Source organism: Rhinolophus sinicus, linkage group LG14 (genome assembly GCF_036562045.2).
Source record: "Rhinolophus sinicus isolate RSC01 linkage group LG14, ASM3656204v1, whole genome shotgun sequence".
Lineage (NCBI taxonomy): Eukaryota > Metazoa > Chordata > Mammalia > Chiroptera > Rhinolophidae > Rhinolophus > Rhinolophus sinicus.
This window is the reverse complement of record NC_133763.1, coordinates 26,486,456-26,508,496: the sequence shown is the minus strand read 5'-3', so window position 1 is coordinate 26,508,496 and position 22,041 is coordinate 26,486,456. Positions and strand designations below refer to the sequence as shown.

At 37.0% G+C, this 22,041-nt stretch overlaps 1 protein-coding gene and 1 long non-coding RNA gene across 11 annotated transcripts in view; one reads left to right on the top strand and one right to left on the bottom strand.

Annotated features, from left to right (window-relative positions):
• Nucleotides 1–883: 883 nt before the first annotated feature.
• LOC141568446 (uncharacterized) lies at nt 884–3,532 on the bottom strand. The gene is made up of 2 exons (XR_012491573.1): nt 3,123–3,532; nt 884–1,986 (listed from the first exon to the last, which is right to left on the bottom strand). It is a non-coding gene; the product is annotated as an uncharacterized LOC141568446 (long non-coding RNA).
• The window catches only part of SNTG1 (syntrophin gamma 1), an 813,791-nt gene continuing 794,816 nt past the window's right edge, over nt 3,067–22,041 (top strand). For all 10 annotated transcript variants that reach the window (XM_074318426.1, XM_074318425.1, XM_019712572.2 and 7 more), the window contains exons 1-2: nt 3,067–3,195; nt 3,601–4,387. The gene's annotated coding sequence lies outside the window, so the exon portion shown is untranslated. The remainder of the gene's footprint in view (nt 3,196–3,600; nt 4,388–22,041) is intronic.

Sequence of the window (22,041 nt, the reverse complement as noted above, 5' to 3'; positions counted from 1 at the left end):
TTATATAAATGGTATTGGATGAGATAGATCACTTGAGCAGATAATGAAGAAAAAAAAACAGGAGAGGACCAGAAACTAAATCCTGTGGCATTCCAACATTAATGGATTTGAGCAGATAAGGAAAGGGAAGGCTGAGGAAAAATAGCTATTTGTGTGAATAACATCACAACAACCAAAGGAAGAGCATTTCAAGAAAGAGTCATCAAATGGGTCAAAGGCTGCTCGTTAGTCAGGTAAGAGTTGAATGTAGTGAGGACAGAATGATGAGCAGTGGATTCAGAAAGAGAGAACTCATTGGTGATTTTGACAGAGAAATATAATTAGATTGGTCTAAAAAATGGTGTGATAAGACATGAGAAAAAAATAATAAATGAGAAAACTTTAAATGATATCTCCAAGATTTTTTTCTGTAACAGAAATTATACCATTATTACCATTTTATATATAGTCTCAAGATGGTCAAAATAGTTGAGAGGCTGTGTAAGTTACACAGCCAGTGTCAGAGTTTCATATACAATGATCATTACATGAGATCATATTGTATGGAGGTTTTGCTTTGCATTTCAAATTTCTTCCTCCAAAAGATTTCAAATTGTGTTCAAAATGTTCCATAAACTAATATGTTTTTCTAAATTTCTGACAGTGTGAAGGGTGGGCTGGGTAGGGATTTTATACTAGTTTTGTAAATAGAGATATTGAAATGACCTGCTTTAGGATTAGCAGTAACCATCCTAGGGCACTAAATTTTCTTGTGAACATAATGCTACATATATTGCATTGTTTTGATTATTTACATTCACATTTTACTATGTTTACATTTTAAAAATGCTAACTTAAAATAAGAATAAAAATTTACATTTAAAATAAACTTTAAAAACTCCACTCCAAGGGTGAAATTTCTTTTAATATTTCTTTAATTCATCTCAGTTTATCTGCTCCCTAGTTTCAATGTACTTCGTTTATAGTCTTTGTAGCATCAGATGTTAGACTGCATCTACTTTCATCATCTTAATTTCCATAACTGGTTACACAACTTGATGAGGAAAAATAAGGAGTGGATTTTGTTTCTTCAAAAAAAGACATCAAACTAGCATGATATTACTGGGAATGGCAGTTCAAATTAATAACTATTTATTTTTTCTCTTAACGGCAGAGAAAAAGAGATAGGGTGGGGGGAAGAAAGATGGACAGGCTCTGCATTTACATTGATCAATGCTCAGCAAGAAAGAATGTGTTCCTTTAGGTCTGAATTATCAAGTGCATATGCTTCAGTTAGCAACAACATTGTACTCTGTGCCTCATTTAAACGTTCTTATTTCGTGCGTTACATTTGTGCGATTATTCTTGCTTCCACATCTTCCGAGAAAATAATTAAAACACTCAATAATTCAGTCAGCTGCAATAAGCATAGAATTAAATCCTGCGGAGAAAATCCTCTTTACTGACAGGGAGAGAGTGGCACCGGAAGTGTAGCCCTCACACAAGGAGGTTTGTTTTCGTCCCCTAACAGAAACCCCGCGCTTTCTGAAAGTTACTTGTTTATGTAGCTACAAGAAGCATGTGTTTGTCTATATTTGTCAAAGGAAAGGGAAACTTTGTTTATCACAATCCTGAGCAATCCATCTCGTTCCCCACGGACCCCACGGATAAAATAAAACACAGCCTTTCCACATTAGCCGCAAGTTAACAAATACCCTTAGCAGGTTTGTGTATCTCAGTGAGGCCAGGTGGCTTCTTCAGACGTAGTTTGAGAGACAGCCTCACACCTTCTAATAGTGCCTGGGTTCAAAAGGCCTGTTAGAGGATGCTGAGGGCGTCTTCCCGAGGCGAACGTAGCCTCCGTGTGCAGCTCCACACAGCGTTCGCCGCCGGAGAGGAGTCGGACACCGCGAGTTCTCTGCAGCGAGAGCCCTGCAGCGCGCAGCGCCGGCTGGCGGCCACCCCAGGGAAACGAGGCATCGATGCGGCAGCGAAATGGCTCCAAGTCTAATGAGAACATGGGCTGTTAGTGTGAGTAAATAATTTGCCTGTTTGATTTTCATTCCCAATTCATCACGTTTCGCCTCAAAGGAACAAGCTGGGTCTTCTTCCTGGCTGCCACCCGCGCCCGGCTCGACCTAGCTCGCCTGGCCTCTGCTCAGCCAGTGGCCGGGAGACAGCGTTCCCTCCAGGAGGCAAGTACAACCCACCGGAATCAGCGGTTCCACACCAGCAGGCGCGCCCCAATCCTTGGTAAAAGCTCGGGAGGAAACAGTACTCCACCCCGTAAGACCGCCCCTCTACAGTCAGAAACCGAGGAGGAGCAATCTGAGAAATTCACAGGGCGCGGAGGCCAGAGACCGCGATCAACCGCTGTACTATTGCGCTGGACAAATTAGTGCTTCCCTTCACCTCCACCCCCGCACCCCTACTCATTCTTTTTCGAATTTACTCACAAGTCTACCAACAATCTCCTGGACTGCACACGTTCGGTGCCTGAAGAGGCGGGCTGTATTATGTCTCCCCTTCTACTACATTTTCCCTCTTTACTACGCAAAGCTTCGAGGATCCCCGTGGACACGATTTTGATCAATTTTTCAAGTCTCAGCGTTGTTTCAACGTTGTGTATATCAAGTCCCCAATCTCACACCGACTGGAGTCTGCATCCGGTGCTGAGTGGTAGGTAGCACAGCTACCGGTGACTGCCTCGGAACCACCCACACAAACCCTTCCTTTTGTTCGATTGCTGAAAGCAGCTGGGGCGGGCAGAAGTAGGGGCCTGTACCGAGCGGGAGCGGAGTTTGTCAGGCCTGGGGAGAGCACAGGCTCCGGACCTGGGAGTCGTCTAGAGGGCAGCATGGGAGACGTGACGGGAAATGGGCTGAAACCCCGGGTACACAGCCCGTTGCGTTGGGAATTGTTCTGTCATTAAAAGGGCGGGGATGGTGGAGCCCTCCTACCGCCTTTGTGCAGTCCTTATACGATCCTTTGTGAAATCAGCTTCTTCTCACCCCATCCCCCCACCCCTCTCCGCAGGAGCCTGAGCCGTGGGTGGCTCGAGAGCGCTGCCCTGGGAATGCAGTGTCCAGAGGCTCCCGGTTTTCCCAGCCGTTTCTCGAGACTCCCCGAACACTGACACTCACACGAACAGCGTCCGGTTGGGTCCTCTTAACTGTTCTGCAACGATTCGGAACCAATTCAGCACCATTTTAAAAGGTAGCAAAGCCAAGATGCCTTTTCTTTCGTTCGTCCTCTGTCTTTGCATTTTTTCACAATAACTTGTCGTTTCTGCTTGGAGGGTCTAAGAAGAATCCATGACCTCTTTACTGTGTCTAATCTAGGAATTTCAAATTGGGCTTCTCAGAATTTAAATGCGGTCCCCATAATTGGTAATCAAGATTTGGAGTCTTCCAAAATAGTCCTTTCCATTTCATGTAATGAGAGACCCAAAGAAGCTCTGGCTTTTCTATGGTACATAATACGTATTCAATATAGCTCTCTCTCTCTCTCTCTCTCTCTCTCTCTCTCTCTCTCTCTCTCTCTCTCTCCCTCCTCCTCCCCTCGTGCGCATGTGCACGCGCGCGTGTGCCTGCGTTTCTTTTCATTTGGAAACTCGTTCAGAGCCACTGAAAAGTCTGGAGAGGCTTAAATATGATTTCCCACGGATTCCTACTTCCACGTCAAATAATGTCCGGAAACGCTGCCACCAAATAAGTATGAGGATATTATTTTGGAGAAACAATTAACCCCTGCCAAAATATAAGGCGCGAGGAGAAAAGGTGAGACTGGAAGACAAGGAAACCCTTTGCATTCGCTGGTGGAGGAAAGTGCAATTTGGGGACGGGCTGGAGGGGGTTCCGGTACACATACTTCAGCACCGGAGGGGATGGACAGCATCTGCAGACGAGGCTGAAGCCACGGGAACAGAACTGCGCTGCCGCTGCCACTGCTGCTGGCCTTGCTGCCACTGTCGTCGCCACGGGCAGCTGGGCTCCCTGCTCCTCACAGCTAAAAGGCGGTGTCTTCTAATACCCCGTCGTCCTTCCTCCCCTTCCTTGATAAACGAAAAGTAAGCCTCCTTATTCACCTGCTATAACTGCCATACAGGGCTGTGAGGAGTACTCTTGTTCCACAGATTAAACCCTCAGCCGCAACTTCAAGAATAATTTTCTATAGGGGGCTGAGAGAAATGCAAGCAGAAGAGTTCAAAATTCTTAAAGGCTCTGAGAAATCATGGATTCTGAAGTAGGGGTCGAAATGCTTAAAGGCCCACTCATTTTGAAATAAGCAAAATATTCATGGGAGAATTGCAACCGTTTGGGGAATAGCTTTGTGAGAGGAGGTTCCAGAACTACTCAAAACTCCACGTTAGAGAAACTGAAAGACTTCTAATTATTTTACTTGGCAGGTAAGTGATAATACTATTTTTCTTTTTCTTATCTAGAGCTCTAATGACTTTTTTCAAGATTTTAACAGAAAGATTATAAACAGTATTATTTTTCCTTGTCGATTAAGGAGATGAGCAACTTGATTTTTAAATGATCGTTCCTGCATCATTATTTTAGGAAATGTCTTGCCTAAGAAAATAGTTGGATATTTTACTTCTCTGAATTCCCTTATGTGACAAGAATATTAAAAATTACCTATATTGGCTTACATAATTATAATAAACTCTTAGTTGAGTATTTTTCATATTGCTGATCTAACATAATTTTGAAGTTGTGTATGTCTTTTCCCTCCAAACTAATATAACCTGGCATTTTGTAAGAGGTTTATTTTTTTGTCTTATGTATACAGTTTAAAGTAATCTTGTCTGTGTTATATAGTTTGTAAGACTCTAAAAGTCACAAGTAGACACGGTTTAACCACACCTTCTGTTGTACTTTATATAATTTGCCAAACAATGAACAGGAACAAATATGTGCACATACACACCTGATCTCTCTCTCCACCTGAAACTCCAAGTATGCCTACACCTATAGAATCTTAACTAAAATACACACATTTTTATTTAGCATCGTCTTTCCAGCCTTTTAAAGCTAAAGACTGCTTGCTCAAACCACATCTGCCAGAAGGCAGAAAATGAAAAGCTTTCGTGTGCCTTTGTAGGAGAGCTGGGTTTTGATAGCATTCTGCCTTCTTAGATGCACAAAATACATTTGTCACTGAAATCCAAAAAGTGGTAGGCGAAAATAGGTTCTTGACAAATCATAAGCTTTAAAGTGTTCATTAAATCTGTTTTCTGTTGATTCTTATTTCTGGAGTCTTCCCCTGGAGCTTAAAACTACAGTCTTTCATAGTGACCTTGACAAGCATTCTACTTTCATAAAAAGGTTTCATTGGGTAAAGGCAGTTATACAAATTTATAGCCCGTGTCTGACATTTCACTAAGAGCTTGATCAATTCCAATAAGCACATTCAATTCAATGGAGTGTTGACTTGCAAGGATGGACTTTTACAGCCATGTAAATACATCTGATACTATATGTATAACCAACACTGTGGAAAGAATTTGCCCCTTTGAAAAATTACAGTTCAATTTCAACACAAAAAAACCTCTGAGGCAGTTAAGATGGTATTTGTTGGTGGGCTGATGGGCCCTTGTTTTGTAATGGCTGAGAGTAGCAATTACACTGTAAGAAAAAAAATCATTTTTGTCTGTCACTTACCACTTACCATGAACCTACTTGCATAGCAGAAAGGGAACAGAGGCATTTATGTCATTGAGCTGCTGGGGGCTGTATTGCCCTATATAGGTCAGAAAGATAATCTGAGGAAGAGAAAATGTACCATTGATTTACATTCCTTCCTAGGAGAACTACGATGTGCTTCTAACTCAACCTGATTTTTTTCCCCCTCTAATCTGAGAGATGTGAACGGTAAATTACCACATGGGATAATTAATGATGTTTTAGGAGACTTACAGTATATTGTTACACTGATATATGGGTTGTCAATTAATTAACATAGACAGACTCTGTGGCTGGCATCTCGCAAAATGAAAGCAGATAATGTATTCCAGGAAGCATACCTGTGGGTACGTGGCTACAGTTACCTTCTTAGTGGTAGGGAGGGCAGGATTTCTTTATGTGTGGCTGAAACTGCACAAAGTTAAAGTTACCCTTGCCTAATCCCTTTGGCGAGTTAGTAATAGAAATAAATAACTCTAATTCACCCTTCCAAGCTCAGGCAAGATACATGGAAGCTCATGTCAATACTTATCTTTGGGGAAATGTCCTCATACTGAGATGGAGTTTTGTAAAGTAATCCCCATTACCTGCCTCCTGCCAGAAAAAAAAAAAAAAAAAAGGAGTGGATGAGTTAACAGAACAAAGTCTTTTTTGCACAGAATCACCTGTCTGTAAAGCTTTATTCCAGAATATCCATATCCTATTAAAGCAAGCTGTTCGTTTTCATAATTATTTTGGTCCCTTAAGGAAAACAGTTGCTTGAGGTTTGCAGAGTACCAGACATAATGCTTCAACATACCCTCTTCCATGAGGGTGGTGATGGTACTGGTGATGGGGAAATCATTTTGTTGGTAGGGTAAAGTGTGGTTGACTGTTGCTTATAGTTTAGACTGAAAGGAGAAAAGTGAAATAGGATTGCATAAGTAGGAAAATATAAAGTGTATATAGGACCAGAGGATAACTAGAAATGAGCCTTAGAATCTGTTCAGTTGCTTTTCTTCTTTTACCAAAAAATACTGTGTGGAGAGTGGAACAGGAAGTTATGGCCTGCATCTTTAAATTATAAAATATTATAAAAATACTTCTTGTTTAACTTGTTGTGTAGACAATCTAAACATTAACTGGATATTCCAATATAATTATTGATACTATCAGATCATAGTGGATTTGAATGTTAAGAGTTTGCCTTTAGAATTGTTTCTTTGGTTTGAACCAAGTTATATACTTATTTATTTAAAAGTATAAAATATGAGATGATTATTATTGGAATTTAAGAAGGCCCTCAGTAATTAACTTTTTGTGTGTGTGCGTCATTCAAAAGATGTATATTCTAGGCAACCAACCTGCTTATTCATCTAATTGTAACAAGCAAGGCAAAACCCACTAGTGAAAAGCATGTTGTAGGCTAGAAATTATTTCCATAGTCATCTCAGTTTCCCAGAAATCTGTACAGTGAGTCATAGAATAGTACTCAAATAGAGAGAGACCTCTTATTTAATATTTTCTTCCTGTTTAGGAGAAGAGCTATACATGACATGTTGAAAGAGACAATATACTGCAGTATAAATATGTTATGCATCTTGATATAGCAGAACAAGTCCTTTTTGATAGTCAAAAGATTAGGATTCTTGAACTGCTTGTCATTAGATCTTGGACAAACCACTCAAACCAATGAAACTTCATTTTTCTTCTCTAAAAAGGGATACTTTACCTCCCATTTAAGGCACAATCCTTTTTATACAGTTGACACCTAAGTATTTGTTGGATGAATGAACAGATTCCTACTCTGTAGAATATTGGAAAGTCCCAATATGATGCTTTTGAGAGTGTTTTGGAAACTTAAGTGCTATATCTTTGAGTTATTATAAATAATCTCCAATAGCATTAATTTCTTCATTTATCAAAAAATTCCCCGCTAATTACAATATGGTGGGTATGCCTCATACATTTAAAAACTCTCAATGTAGAGAGTATATTTTTGTGTTAATTCAGTATCAATTTTCTTATATCTCTTAATGGAATAAAGATTTCAATGGTGCTAGGAGCTGGTTTAAAAGTATTTATTATTCAAAATTGACATCACATTTTCATACCATAGTGATCAGCATATCCCAAGTTCATTTTAACTACTTTCATTTTTACCTTAAATGAATCAATCACTGCCTTTGTGTCTTAATTTTCTGGTTTATAAAGAGATTAATATTTATTATTATTTATATCAACAAGGAAAAAGATAAGATTAAGTGGACTTTAAAACTCAAAATTTAAAAATACAATTGGAAAGCTTTTTGATTTGCTTTCTAGCTAGTGAAGATGGAATGAAGTGTGAACTACATGGACCTAATCTATGTGGATACACTGGACATGCTGTAAAGACGTTGTATTGATTTAGTACAAAGCTTAGGTTCTATTCATAGATGTCCTTAAGAGGTCTCACGTGCTTATTTATTTTTTCATCAGTTGAAATTTTAAAAGGGACTATGATTTTTTTAAATGTAATTTTTAAATTTTTAAATTTTCCCCACTTCAATTCCATCTTCACTAGCTAGAAAGCAAATTTTAAATTTAGTCCGCATAGATTTCTACAGAAGCACTAAAAATATACTGCTAGCGTGTTCAGGATATCTAAATTATTGTTTGGTGTTATAGTCATTTCCAATATAGTTGTGTGGTTAAACTATTTGACTACCAGAGATGCAAAATTATATAATTACCTAGCTAGTGATAGAATTTTGAGATTTTTATTTTTTTTGGTTTTATTTGTCATCACTTATCAAAAAAGAAGAAAAAAAAGGAAAGAAATAATAGAATGGAAAATAGAAAAAAAGGAAGTGAAAGGTCATTAAAATAATGTCATGTAACCAAGAGCTTTATCTTTAAATTATTATGTATGTGAAGCTTGTTCAGCACATTCTACACATTCAAAGTGTCAGAAGATCATCTAAGATTTTCATGAATTTTGTCTTCAAATTCTCATCAAAGCTAAAGTAATAGTATTTATCTATTTTTTTAATAAAAGAATCATTAAATCCATGCATTGGGATATGGGCTAATTCTTTATCGCTTCACCACATTTAATGTACATACTTGCAGAAATTTTTAAAATTAAAATTTGTGAAGTAGTTACGACTACATTTATATTTACCAAATATATTACCATTCATTCAAAATTTGGAAGAGCTAAAGATTTAATTATTTAAGGAATAAATGCTTACTTAATAAATCACTAAATAAAGTAACAGAAAGAAGGGATCTTTTAGAAATCATATCAGAATTTTAACAATAATCCGTGAGTGGCCGGATGGCGCAGTTGGTTAGAGTGTGAACTCTCAACAAGGTTGCTGGGCCCTCCACAACTAGATTAAAGAACAATGACTTGGAGCTGATGGGCCCTCAAGAAAGACACTGTTCCCCAATTAAAACAACAACAACAACAACAACAAAAACAATAATCTGTTACACATATAAAACTTGAAAAGAATAATGCATTCTCCTGGAATCTTCTCAAAGAGATCCATATTGAGAAGTACCATAAGTATCTGAGATTAAGAAATTTAAGAAAGTCCATAAGAAAACAGAATTGCATGGCTAAAAATACATGAAATACATACAAATTTTCTTTCAGTCAAACATAGTTTCCTCATCAGCTGAATATGTATGTGATCTTGTGTAAATCACTTTATCTTAATTAAATAGCTCATCTGTTTTCTTGATTATCTTGGGAAATCATTATGCCAATTAGAAAACAAACAAATACCTATAGGTTTAGTTGACTTCAAAAACTTTTTTTCTTCTTCCCTCAGACCATTTCTATCATAAACGTGCCCATGCTTTTATGGTGGAAAGTATGAGATTTAGGGTCAAGATAGATTTGAATTTCAATCCTGATTTACAGACAGGATGCATTAACTATGCAAACATGGGCAAGGAATGAATCTCTTTATTTTCATATGTAAAACAAAAGAAAATTTCCACCTCAATATGTTGTTGGGAACAGTCAATATAACAGGGTATAGAAAATGGCTCATGCACTGCCCATACACAGCAGGAAATTGGTGAAGTTGATGTTTGTTATTACTTACCTTGTTAGGACAGTCTGGGTATTGTGGCTCTGAGTCTCACACAGTTGTTCTCTTAATATTTCTTCAGATAAAACCCTGTGTCATATATTGTCTTCCAAAACATACAGTGCTGCTTCTACATAATTCTTTTATTCATGCTTCATCCTAGATTGTTTTCTTATTCAAGCCTATATCTCCTTGCATGGAGGCTTCAATTCAAATGGCCATAGGGCCTTAGGTAAGCTAATGAGTGTGGCTAGCCAATGGGGCCTGCAGCAAACTGCAGAGAGAAATCCCACAGTAGGGTTCCTGATTCTCAGCTCTCCTTGATTATAGCAAAACATGGGAACTAAAAACATAATTTTGTGTAAAATTTCCTTATTTTCACCTAATTTAATTTAAAAAAGTTTTCAATAAAACTGCCTACAAGGTGGACTCAGTACACAGGATGCTTCTGTATCTTGTAGCCTGTAGAACCATTGCTTTTCTGTTTTCAGTGGCATTTGCTAAAACCCAATACTGACTTGTTTAGTCAGAGTCTTTTTCCAGTCCTCTGTGGTTTTAACTAAAAATGGAAGAATGAACCATGACTTGGCAAAAAAAACCTAATCTTAATATCTTTTAGAAATTTACCAGAAATAGATCTCAAAAAATGATGAGTGGCTGAGATGAAATAGATACACCCTTTCTCTGAATGGTCAAAAATATTGTCGGGGGAAAAATAGTCCATAGAATAAATAGGAATGAAGATGGATCAACACTATTTCATAACGTGTTTTATTCGTATTTCAGCATCTCTTCCCACTAGTTAAATTGTTTTAGGAGGTACTGCCCAAAACATTGACAAATGCTGAAGATTTCCAATGAAAATTTTTAAGAAATAAGCAACTCTATCGCACACAATTCATTTTTATGTGAAAATTAAATTTAAATCTTATCCAAACTTTATTTCTCTGAACTTATTTTTTTGAGATATGTATAAGAGAAGTACAATCATAGAATAATCAGTTGAAAAAGCCTAGAAATCATTTACATTGTTTATGTATACACTCATATAAAGCCCCAGTTAGGCTATTTTCTCCTGAACAGAATTAACAAAACTCCAAATGAAATGCAGTCTCTTCCTTCACTGTGTAGTTCCAAAATATTTACATAAGAACCTCACATCAGTGTGCTTAGCTGAGCCAAATCACTGAACTTTTTCAAGTTCATCACGGATACATATTAAGGGATTGACTCCTTGGAGCAAGATGGCGCTCAAATAGATCAAAGTCCTGAGCATTAATCTGAGACTATATTTTAAATATTCTTAACGAACATAGAAGTTGAACACTTGGAACAAGGCTGATATGTGGCCAAAAAAAAGAAAAGAAAAAAAAAGTTTGGCATCTGATGAATTACTTAGCATTTCTTTTTGTAACGAATTAAAGCTGTCTGGCTTCTAACAAAGAGCTTGTGAGCTGTATGGCAGTATTTTGAACAAGGAGATCATTTATAAATGCAGGCTTTATATTTAGGAAATGATTACAGGATGCAGCTGCAGGCTTTAATACCTTTTAATAAAGCATGTTATAAAGTGAATTAGCAATAAATGTTTAACAGATGATATTGATTCAACACATTATAGAACATCATTAGATCTATATACTGGATTGTTAAAGCCATATATGTGTTCCTATAATACCGGTGGTTTTGAATTTTTCTAGGATATTTTGAAGAGAAATTCAAGGCAGGTTAGTTTTTATTTTTTTTAAGGATGTACCAAAATTTATTTAACCTGACTCTTTTAAATGCCTATTACTCTTTACTCAATTTTTTGTTATTATAATAAGTAATGCTGAAATCAATATTCTTATTACACATGTATTTGCACAAATGTTCCCTAGATCCATTTGTTGTCACCTGACTTTACTTGTGGAACATGCAATGATCATATTGTTTAAACTTGATGTATTCGTACTTATCTATCATTTCTGGGCTTTGTTTTATGCTTTAGAAATATCTTCTCCACTCCAAAATTATAGAATAAAAATGATTCATCCATGTTTCCTAGCAGTACTTTCATGGTTTCACTTTTACAGTTCATGCCTGGTTGAGCCCCTGCAGAATATATATATGAAGTCTGCTCCGGAGCCAAGGACCTACTCTGAGAAGCCCTGGCCCAAGTTCCTGTCTAGAGAGGTTAAATTTTTTTTATTAGTTCCAGGTGTACAAAACATTGTAATAGTTAGACATTTATACGCCTCACAAAATTATAACCCCCTTCCCTCAATCTCCTACCCCTCTGACATCATATACAACAGTTATAATTGCTGTACTCCACATATAAAATTATAGTTGACATTCAATATTATTCAGCTTCAGTTTCAAGTGTACAGCGCAGTGGTCAGGCATCTACACCATCCATGAAGTGGTCTCCCTAATGAGACAAGTGCCCATCTGACAGCCTACAAAATCTTTACAACATTATTGATTATATTCCCCAAACTGTCTTTCATATCCCCGTGGCAATATTGTGGTTACCAATTGTGCTTTCTAATCCCCTCACCTTCTCCCTGATCGCCACCCCTCTCCCATGTAGCAACCATCAGTTTTTTCTCTATATCTCTGAGACTATTTCTGTTTAGTTTGCTCATTTATTCTGTTCTTTAGATTCCACATATATGTAAGATCATATGGTATTTGTCTTTCTTCATCTGACTTATTTCACTTAACATAATGTTCTCTAGGTCTATCTATATCATTGCAAATGGTAAGATTTCATTCTTCATAGCTGAGTAATACTCCGAGAGAGGTTAAATTTTAATGAATGGGATAGTGTATCTACTAGCTCTGCTAAACCAATACAAATTTTATTTAATTGATATAGTAAAGAAGCTGAAAGTTCTTAAATTTCTATAGCATATAGAATTATAAAACAAGATTCATATGTTAATATATGAAGATATAATTTTCCAACTATTTTATTTTTTTAAAATTTTTATTAAAAAAGTATAGTGAACATATAACATAATATCAGGTTCAGGTGTACACCATAATTGTTCAACATTTATATAGCTAAAGAAGTGATCACCATAGGCCCAACAACCCTCTGACATCATACCATGCTATCACAATATCATTGACTGTATTCCCCATGCTGTACGTTACATCCTCATGACTTATTTGTTTTGTACCTGAAAATTTGAACCTCTTATTCCTCTTCAACTTCCCCACACTTTTTAATTGTTCAATTACAGTTAACTTGCCGTATTATTTTATATTAATTTCAGGTGTACACATAGTGGTTAGCCATTTGAATGGCTAGTCTAGTACTCACTAGAAGTGATCCCCCTGACTACCTGGCACTATACATAGCTATTACCAGTCCTACCATGTAGGACGATATTCCCTATGCTTTACTTTCCATCCCCATGACTATTTTTTAACTACCAATTTGTACTTCTTAATCCCTTCCACTTTCTCGCCCATTCCCAAGCCCCCTCCCAGCTGACAATCTTCAAAATGTTCCGTATATCTATGAGTGTCTTTCTGGGTTTTTGTTATTGTTGTTGTTCTCTAGATTCCACCTATAAGTGAAATCACATTGCATCTGTCTTTCTCTATCTGACATAGTCCATTCAGTACAATACCTTCTAGGTCCATCCATGCCACCGCAGATGACAAAAACCCATTCTCTACCATGGCCAAGCAGTATTCCATTATACATGAGTATATGTACCATATACACCTACTCTTTATCCATTCCTCCTTCCATAGGCACTCAGGATGCCTCCACGTCTTAGCTATTGTAAATAATACTGCAGTGAACATATGGAATGTACCCTTAAGTAGCATTTTGGGTTTCTTTGGATAAGTACCCAGAAGTGGGATTACTAGGTCCTTCTCTGTCTCTTGTGGAAGCCTTTGTTTTAAAGTCTATTTTGTCTGTTATAAGTATGGCTAATCCAGCTTTTTTTGCCCCCATTTCCTTTTTCTTGCAATAACTTTTTCCGTCCTTTTACTTTCAGTCTGTGTGTGTCTTTCAATCTGAAGTGAGTCTCTTGTAGGCAGCATATGTAAGGGTTTAGTTTTCTTATCCATTCAGCCACCCTATATTTTTTATTAGATCATTTAATCCATTTACATTGAAAGTAATTGTTGATAGATATCTATTGCCATTTTCTTATTCATATTTTTATTTATTTTTTTCCATCTTAAAGAAGTGCCTCTAAGATTCCTTGTAATACTGGTTTGGTGGTGATGAACTCCTTTAACTTTTTCTTTTCTGGGAAGCTCTTTATCTGTCCTTTGATTTTAAATCATAGCCTTGCTTAGTAGAGTAGTCTTGGTTGTAGATCCTGACTTGTCATCACTTTGAATATTTCCTGCCACTCTCTTCTGACCTTCAAAGTTTCTGTTGAGAAATCAGCCAAAAATCTTTTGGGAGCTCCCTTATAAGTCACTAGTTGCCTTTCTCTTGCTGTTTTTAGGATTCTCTTTTTGTCTTTAATCTTTGACACTTTAATTATGATGTGTCTTGGTGTAGGCCTGTTGGGTTCATCTTGCTTGGGACTCCGTGCTTCCTGGGCTTATATGTCTATTTCCTTTGCCAGGGTAGTAAAGTTCTCAGTCAATGTGTCTTCAAATAATTTCTCAATCCCTTGTTTCACTCTTCTCCTTCTTGTATCCCTATGGTGTCAATGTTGTTATGCTTGATGTTGTCTCAGAGGTCTCTTAAACTATTCTCTTTTTTTAAATTTATTTTTTTTCCTTTCGCTCTTCCGATTGGGTGTTTTCTGCTACCTTGTCTTCCAAACAGCTGATTCAGTCCTCTGTTTCATCTACTCTGCTGGTGATTCTTTCTAGTGCATTCTTCATTTCAGTTACTGTATTCTTAACTTCTGACTGGTTCTTTTTGTTTGTTTGTTTCTATGTCCTTTTTATGCTTGTGATCTCTTTGTTGAAGTTCTCACTGAGTTCCTCGAACATCCTTATAACCAGTGTTTTGAACTCTCGTAGGTTGCTTGCCTCCATTTCATTTAGTTTTTATTCTGGAGTTTTCCCCTGTTCTTTCATTTGGGATACATTTCTCTGTTTCCTCATTTTTGCTGCCTCTGTTTGTTTCAATGTATGAGGTAGACCTGCTATGTCTCCCAGTCTTGTGCATGGCCTTATGTAGTAGGTGTCCCATGGGGCCCACTGGCACAGTTTCCCTGGTCACCTGCACCGGGTGCTCCAGAGATGTACCTTGTGTGTGTGTGGGGATTGTATTTGAGCCTTAATTGCTATTGGAACATAAGTGGGTGGGATTGACCCTCAGGCTGACTGGCTGTGGGATTTGGCCATGTCCACAGCTTATGGGCTGCTGTGTGGCGGTGCTTACCTCATGAAGTAGGATTCCCCCTTGCGGGCTCTTGTGCCTGTTGAGACTGCCCTTTTTGTGTGCTGCTTGTGGGGCTAATTGGGTGATGCTCTGCTGTGGTCTGATGCTAACCTCCAAGTATGTTGGTTCTGGGGCCTCTTGGGAGGGACTCTGGTGTAGGCCCTAGCCAGCCACTGCCTGTGACTGGCCGGGGACTACCTGATAGGATCTACAAAGTGATCGATGGTTGGTTGCTGCCTGTGCTGGACCTGGAGGTACATGAGAGAAACCATGCTGTGAACCAGGGACATCTGCCACCAGTATCAGGTCTCAGGTTGCTCCACAAAAAGCCAGGACGCACTTAGGCCTGCTGCCACCTGCCAGCGCCTGTAAGATTCAACCACTGATCAAATGTCCTATGGTATGGAGTTGGGTGTGGTGGGGTCTCAGTGAATCACTGGGGTGGAGCAAGTGGAGCTCATGAGACCAGTTCAGATTCAGATTTGCCTATGGTCATGGGGGAGGGCTCAACAAAGGAAAGATGGCACCCACCTGCTGGCTGCATAGTAGGAGGACCCCACACAGGGAAAATTCCTCCACTCCTTGCTGTGAAACCACACAACTCAGTCTTTCCCTGTATGTCTCTTATGCCCCCGAGTCACTGTCCTTCTGCCAAAGCCCCATGTGAGTCCCAGGGAGTCGATCTGTGCAGACCTTTTAAGAGGATGTCTAGGTTTCCCACAGTCTTGTATCTCACCCAGATAGTCAGAATCCCCACTGTTTTTCACAGCCAGATGTTGGGAGCTTCTTTTTCTGGTACCAGTACTCCTAACTGGGGAGCCTGGGGTGAGGCTTCAGTCTCTTACTCCTCTGTGGAGAACCTCTGTGGCTGAGGCATCCCTCCCAATTTTCTTCTGCCACACAGAGGTTTGGGGCCAGCCCATTTTGTGTTTTCCCTGTCTACCAGTCTCGATGTGACTTCTTCTTTTTACCTTTAGTTATAAAGTTTCTGTTCAGCTAGACTTCAGATGGTTCTCCAGGTTGATTGTTCTATACTACAGTTGTAATTTTGATGTGATCACAGAATCAGGCAAGCACAACATTTATCTACTTCACCATCTTGCATCTCTCTATTCCAACCACTTTAAACTCTTATGTTTTTCATAAAGAAAGGTGAATGTCACTTTGTAGAAAAAAATACATTTATTAGAAATAATTTGTGTTCAGCACTTTGCTGGCATTGCCAAAAATTCTAAATTTCAACGTCAAGTGGTTGGAATACTGATAAATAGAAGCAAATACAACTCATAACTCACAAGTGTCTGTACAAGTATTTGTAGGTCACCTTATGCAGAATGAGATAGTATACATTACTTTTAAAGACTAAGCTTGGTCTCTGACCTCAAGAAGGCTGGAATCCAATAAGTCAAAACAAGAATATATAGAATCATAAAGTCATTACAAGGTAGAACTGTAAATGTACTCATAAATTATCAGGTTAGGAAGCCAATAGTAATAGTAGAAATACATACTGAAAAGGTAGACAATATTCTGGAGAACATAAAGGATTTTGAACAAATAATACAATCTTAAACTCTGGCTTTACACTGATGAATGATAGTTTTATACAAATTATTTTTGCTCTATGAACACTGGCTTTTGATATGCAATAAGTATAAAACAATTATATTTTTCTAAGAATTAAAGTGAAAGCTTAAATAATTCAATAATGCTCTCACAAAATTATTGATTTTCTAAGAAGTAATTTTAGTTAATGTCATATTTACTTGATTTTATAATCTTGCACACATTCTATAACAAAAAATGATATGCAAATTTTAAAAATCAACACACAATATATGCAAATATAAAATATTTCAACTTATAATAGAAGTTCACAAGTATATTTACAAAAAGATGACCATATATAATTTCACAAAGCAAACCATGCCAAATTCAATGTTTACAATTCTAAGAGCATGATCTTTGATTAGTACCACATAATTAAAAATGAATTAAAAAAAAAGTCTTTCCAAGAAATGGTGCTTGAACAACTGGACATCCATATGCAAAAATAAATCTATAAGTGACGTCAAACACATGGTGGTGTGAGGGGTGCCCTTTGATCTCTCTCCTTGAAGTGTCAACAAGTTGAACCGCTATAACTCAACAAAGGATTCCCTATACGACACAACCCCATCTGAGAGATCCATGCATCAGAAACATCTGAAGGTGGGCAAATGGGGGCAAATGGGAGGAGGGAAAGGAGAAATGCAGACTGGTCCCTCAGGTTGCAGCCCAGGGCTCACTGCCGTCCTGGGAGAAGGGTGGATGGGAGACTGCAGGTGTGCTCTCTGTGAGCGCAGCAATCCTGCCTGAGATCAGCATAAAATATGCCTGAATGCAGAAATAAAAGAAATCATCAGATATGTATGGAATCACAAAAACCCCAAATAGCCAAAGCAATATTAAGAAAAATGAACAAGGCTGGAGTGATCACATTTCTTGACTTCAATTTATACTACAAAAGAGACAATAATCAAAACAACATGGTATTGTCAGAAAAACAGACACACAGACAAATGGAATAGAATTGAGAACCCAGAAATAAACTCACATATATATGAATAGATAATTTTTGACAAAGGAGCCAAAAACATACAATAGGGCAAATAAATCTTCTTCAGTAAATGGTGCTGGGAAAATTGGAAAGCCATACGCAAAAGAATGAAACTAGACTGCTATTTGTCACCGTGTACCAAAATTAACTCAAAATAGATCAAAGATCTAACCATAATATCAGAAACCATAAACTGCATAGAAGAAAGCATAGGTATTAAACTTATGGACCTTGGATTCACAGAGAATTTTATTTGACTTCAAAGGCAAGGGAAGTAAAAGCACAAATAAATGAATGGGACTATATCAAACTAAAATGCTTCTGCACAGCAAAAGAAGCCATCAACATGACAAAGAGGCAACCAATGAAATGGGAAAAGATTTTTGCAAACAACAACTCCAATAACGGGCTAATATCCGAAATATATAAAGAACTTGTACAACTCAACATCAAAATATACAATCCAATTCAAAAATGGACAGAGGACATGAACAGACACTTCTCCCACGAAGACACAAATGGCCAACAGATATATGAAAAAATGCTCAACTTCACTAGCTGTTAGGGAAATGCAAATCAAAACCACATTGTGATACCACCTCACACATGTTAGAATGGCTGTTATCAACATGACAAATAATAACAAGTGTTGGAGAGGGTGCAGAGAAAAAGGAAGCCTCTTACTTGTACAATGCTGGTGGGAATGTAAATTGGTATAGGCACTATGAAAACAGTATGGAGTTTCCTCCAAAAATTAAGAATATAATTACCATATGACCCAAGACTCTGCCTTCTAGGTATCCATTCCCCAAAAATCTGAAAGTATTTATTTGTAAAGATGTATGCACCCCTATGTTCATTGCAGTATTATTCATGGTGGCCCAAACATGGAAATACAGAGTCTTTCTGTAGATGATTGGATAAAAAAGATGTGGTACATATGTACAATGGAATATTACTCAGCCATAAGAAAAGATGAAATACCACCATTTGGGAAACATGGATGGATCTTGAGATTATCATGCTGAGCGAAATAAGACAGAAAAAGTCAAGAACCATTTGTGAGATATAAAACTGAAAGCAACAAATGAACAGGACAAAGAAACAAAGAAACAAGAATTTGTGGACACACAATTTAGTGGTTATCTGAGGGTAAGGGGGGAGGAATGTGGTAGATGAGGGAAAAGGGTTCAAATATATGGTGATGGAGGGAGAAATGACTATGAGTATTGAACACACAATGCAATATACAGATGATGTATTATAAAAATGTACACTTGAAACCAATATAATATTACTAACCAATGTTACCCCAGTAAATTTAATAAAAATTAAAAAAAATAAATCAACACAAATCTTACATCCTCCTTAATAATTAACTCAAAATGGATCATAGACCTAATATAAATATAAATATAAAATGCAACACTATAAAACTCCCACAAGACAACATAAGGGAAAATCTAAATGATTTCAGGTATGGTGATGATATTTTATTATAAATACAACACCAAAAGCACAATCCATTAGACTTCATTAAAGCAAAAACTTCTGCTGTGTGCAAGATAATGTGAAGAAAAGAAGATGAGCCATAGATTAGGAGAAAATATTTGCAAAATACATATCTGACAAAGTACTGTTATTCAAAATATATGAAAAACTCTTAAAACTCTAAAATAAATGAACAACCCAACTAAAAAGTGATCAAGATACTGAAACAGAGATCTCACTTGAGAAGAGATATAGATGATGAATATGCATATGCAAAGATATTCAATATCATATGTGATTAGAAAATTGCAAATTAAAATGACTTACCAGTACATACCTATTAGAATAGCCAAAAATCAAAACACTGACAACACCTAATGTTGTTGAAGATCTGGAACAATAGGAACCTTCATTCATTCCTGGTGGGAAAGCAAATAGTACAAATAATTTGGAAGACAGTTGGGTAGTTTCTTACAAATATAAATGTATTCTTACCATACAATTCAGCAGTTGTGCCCTTTGGTATTAATCAAATGAATTGAAAATATACATCCACATGAAAACCTGTACACAGACGTTTATAGCAGTTTTATTCAAATTGCCAATACTTAGAGGCAACTAGTAGTGAATGGATAAACTGTAGTACATACACAGAATGGAATATTATTCAGCACTAAAAAAAAAAAATGAACCATCAAACTATAAGACCCAGTTTCTCTGTTTGAGTTCCAGTACACAGTAAGTGCTCAAAAATATTTGTAAGTGAATATCTACCTTTAAAAAAAAGACTAATGTGACATATAATTTTGCTCTGCTCTTTAATTTTGATACAATTCCATTCACTTTCCTTTTAACCTTTTATTTTGAAAAAATTCAGTCTTACAAAAATGTTGAAAGAGTAGTACAATAAACACTTATAGACCCTTCCCCTAGATTTACTGTTTGTTAATATCACCATACTTAATTATTGTCGTTCAGTGTTATATTAAGTTGCAGTGTTTTAGCTATTTCAAACTAGTTATTATTGCTTTTTAAAATATATTCAATGTATCTTTAGACTATTTACTGACAATTTCTTTGCTCACTATTTCTTTTTTGAAAAATAATTGAGATATAATTCCCATAACATAGTATTCACCCTTTTAAAGTATATAATTCAGTGGCTTTCAGTATATTCACAAGGTTGTGCAACTAGTACCACTATCTACTTTCAAAATATTTTCATCACCCAAAAAGAAACTGTACCCACTAGCAATCACTCTCCATTTTCCTCTCCTGTCAGCCCTTGGAAACATCTAATCTACTTTTATCTCTATGGCTTTTTCCTATTCTGGAATTTCATATAAATGAAATCATAGAATCTGTGTTTTTTTTGTGGTTGGCTTTTTAAACTTAGTATAATTTTGTCAAAATCCAAAAGTAATTGTCATTGCAATGATTATGCCTATAGTTCATAAGAAATTTCATTAAAAAATACAGATGCAAAAATAAGATAAATATATTTCTATATGCCTGTGGAAATATTCTATTTGGACAGGTAAATAGATTGATTTAAAATCAATTTCATGGGTTTCAGCATAAAACTCCTAATCAGCCAAATAGTTCAAACAGGTTTATGCACGTGTATTACAAAGGGATTTCTGACAGGATTAGATAAGAAGCCTAGAGACAAAAGCAGAAATAAAGGACTTGCTTCTTTTTGAATTTTTGGACAAAAGTTTTAAACATATTTTAAGAAGATACTATTATTTATCTGTGTGAGAGGACATGAATGAGAAGTCAATGCCAACACTCATTTAACACTGGTAATTTTTAACCATCCAGTACCAATAAAGGCTGAGGGAGTTAAAGAAGTTGTCTAGATTACTGGTTAATAAAACTGGCCAACAAGTTCTAGGAAGCTTTTAGAAGTATAGTTTCTTGACTCTAGTTCAGACTTGCTAAAACCTAACCTTATCTCTGGAATGAGAGAGCAGTGAAATAGAAGAAAGTGTGTGTGTGTGTGTGTGTGTGTATTTTGCATGTTAAGCTCCTCTGAGTGTTCTGATATCATCTTCTGAAAAGAAATTATTGCAGAGCATCACAATGAAATATGGAATTTGAAGCATATCACCAGTGACCCCCATACTGTTTCCTTTATTAAGGGCCCTCAAAGCCGTTATTCATCTTTTTTGTATTAAGGAACAGGCAGAGATGCTTAGGAAGATTTTACGTGTGGGAAATGCTTGGTCACTGGTAAAGTGGGCCCATGTGAGGAAGGAGAGCTGAGGTAAGAAAGAATAATTGAAGCAGAGGAGGCAGCTCTATCCACATTCACGTAGATCCCTACTTTCCAAGTCCTGGTTAAGAGACATCAAGGCATTGGACCAAGGTTTGAAGCACCCAGATTGGTTTGCCATCAGCACGGCCTCGCTCCTATACACCTGGCACAGTACTTTGTTTTCAATCGGCAGCTTTTGCTCAGTGGAGGTAAGCTAGAGTGCCAACACCTTGGCCACTGCAAAACCGAGCACTACAATTTACCAGAGAACCTTACAGATGTGCTCATTTGTGGTCTTTAACATTGTTATTCTCATCTCAATTCTCCATTCATTTTCCCGACTGGGGAAATGCATGAGATACAATTGTGCCTTTTCTGTTTTTAAATGTCCTGCTACCATATTTTTGATTTTTCAATGGATATTAGTGACAATGAACTTTGGCATTTTCAGCTTAAAGGAACTAATTGATAATATGAAAATGAAGCCAATGAAAACCAATTAAAGTTAAAACTGAAAAATGTTTATGAACACTAAATAGAATCCTAATTGGAATGGATCCTGTGGACTTTGTTAGCAATGGCTGATTTTCCACAAT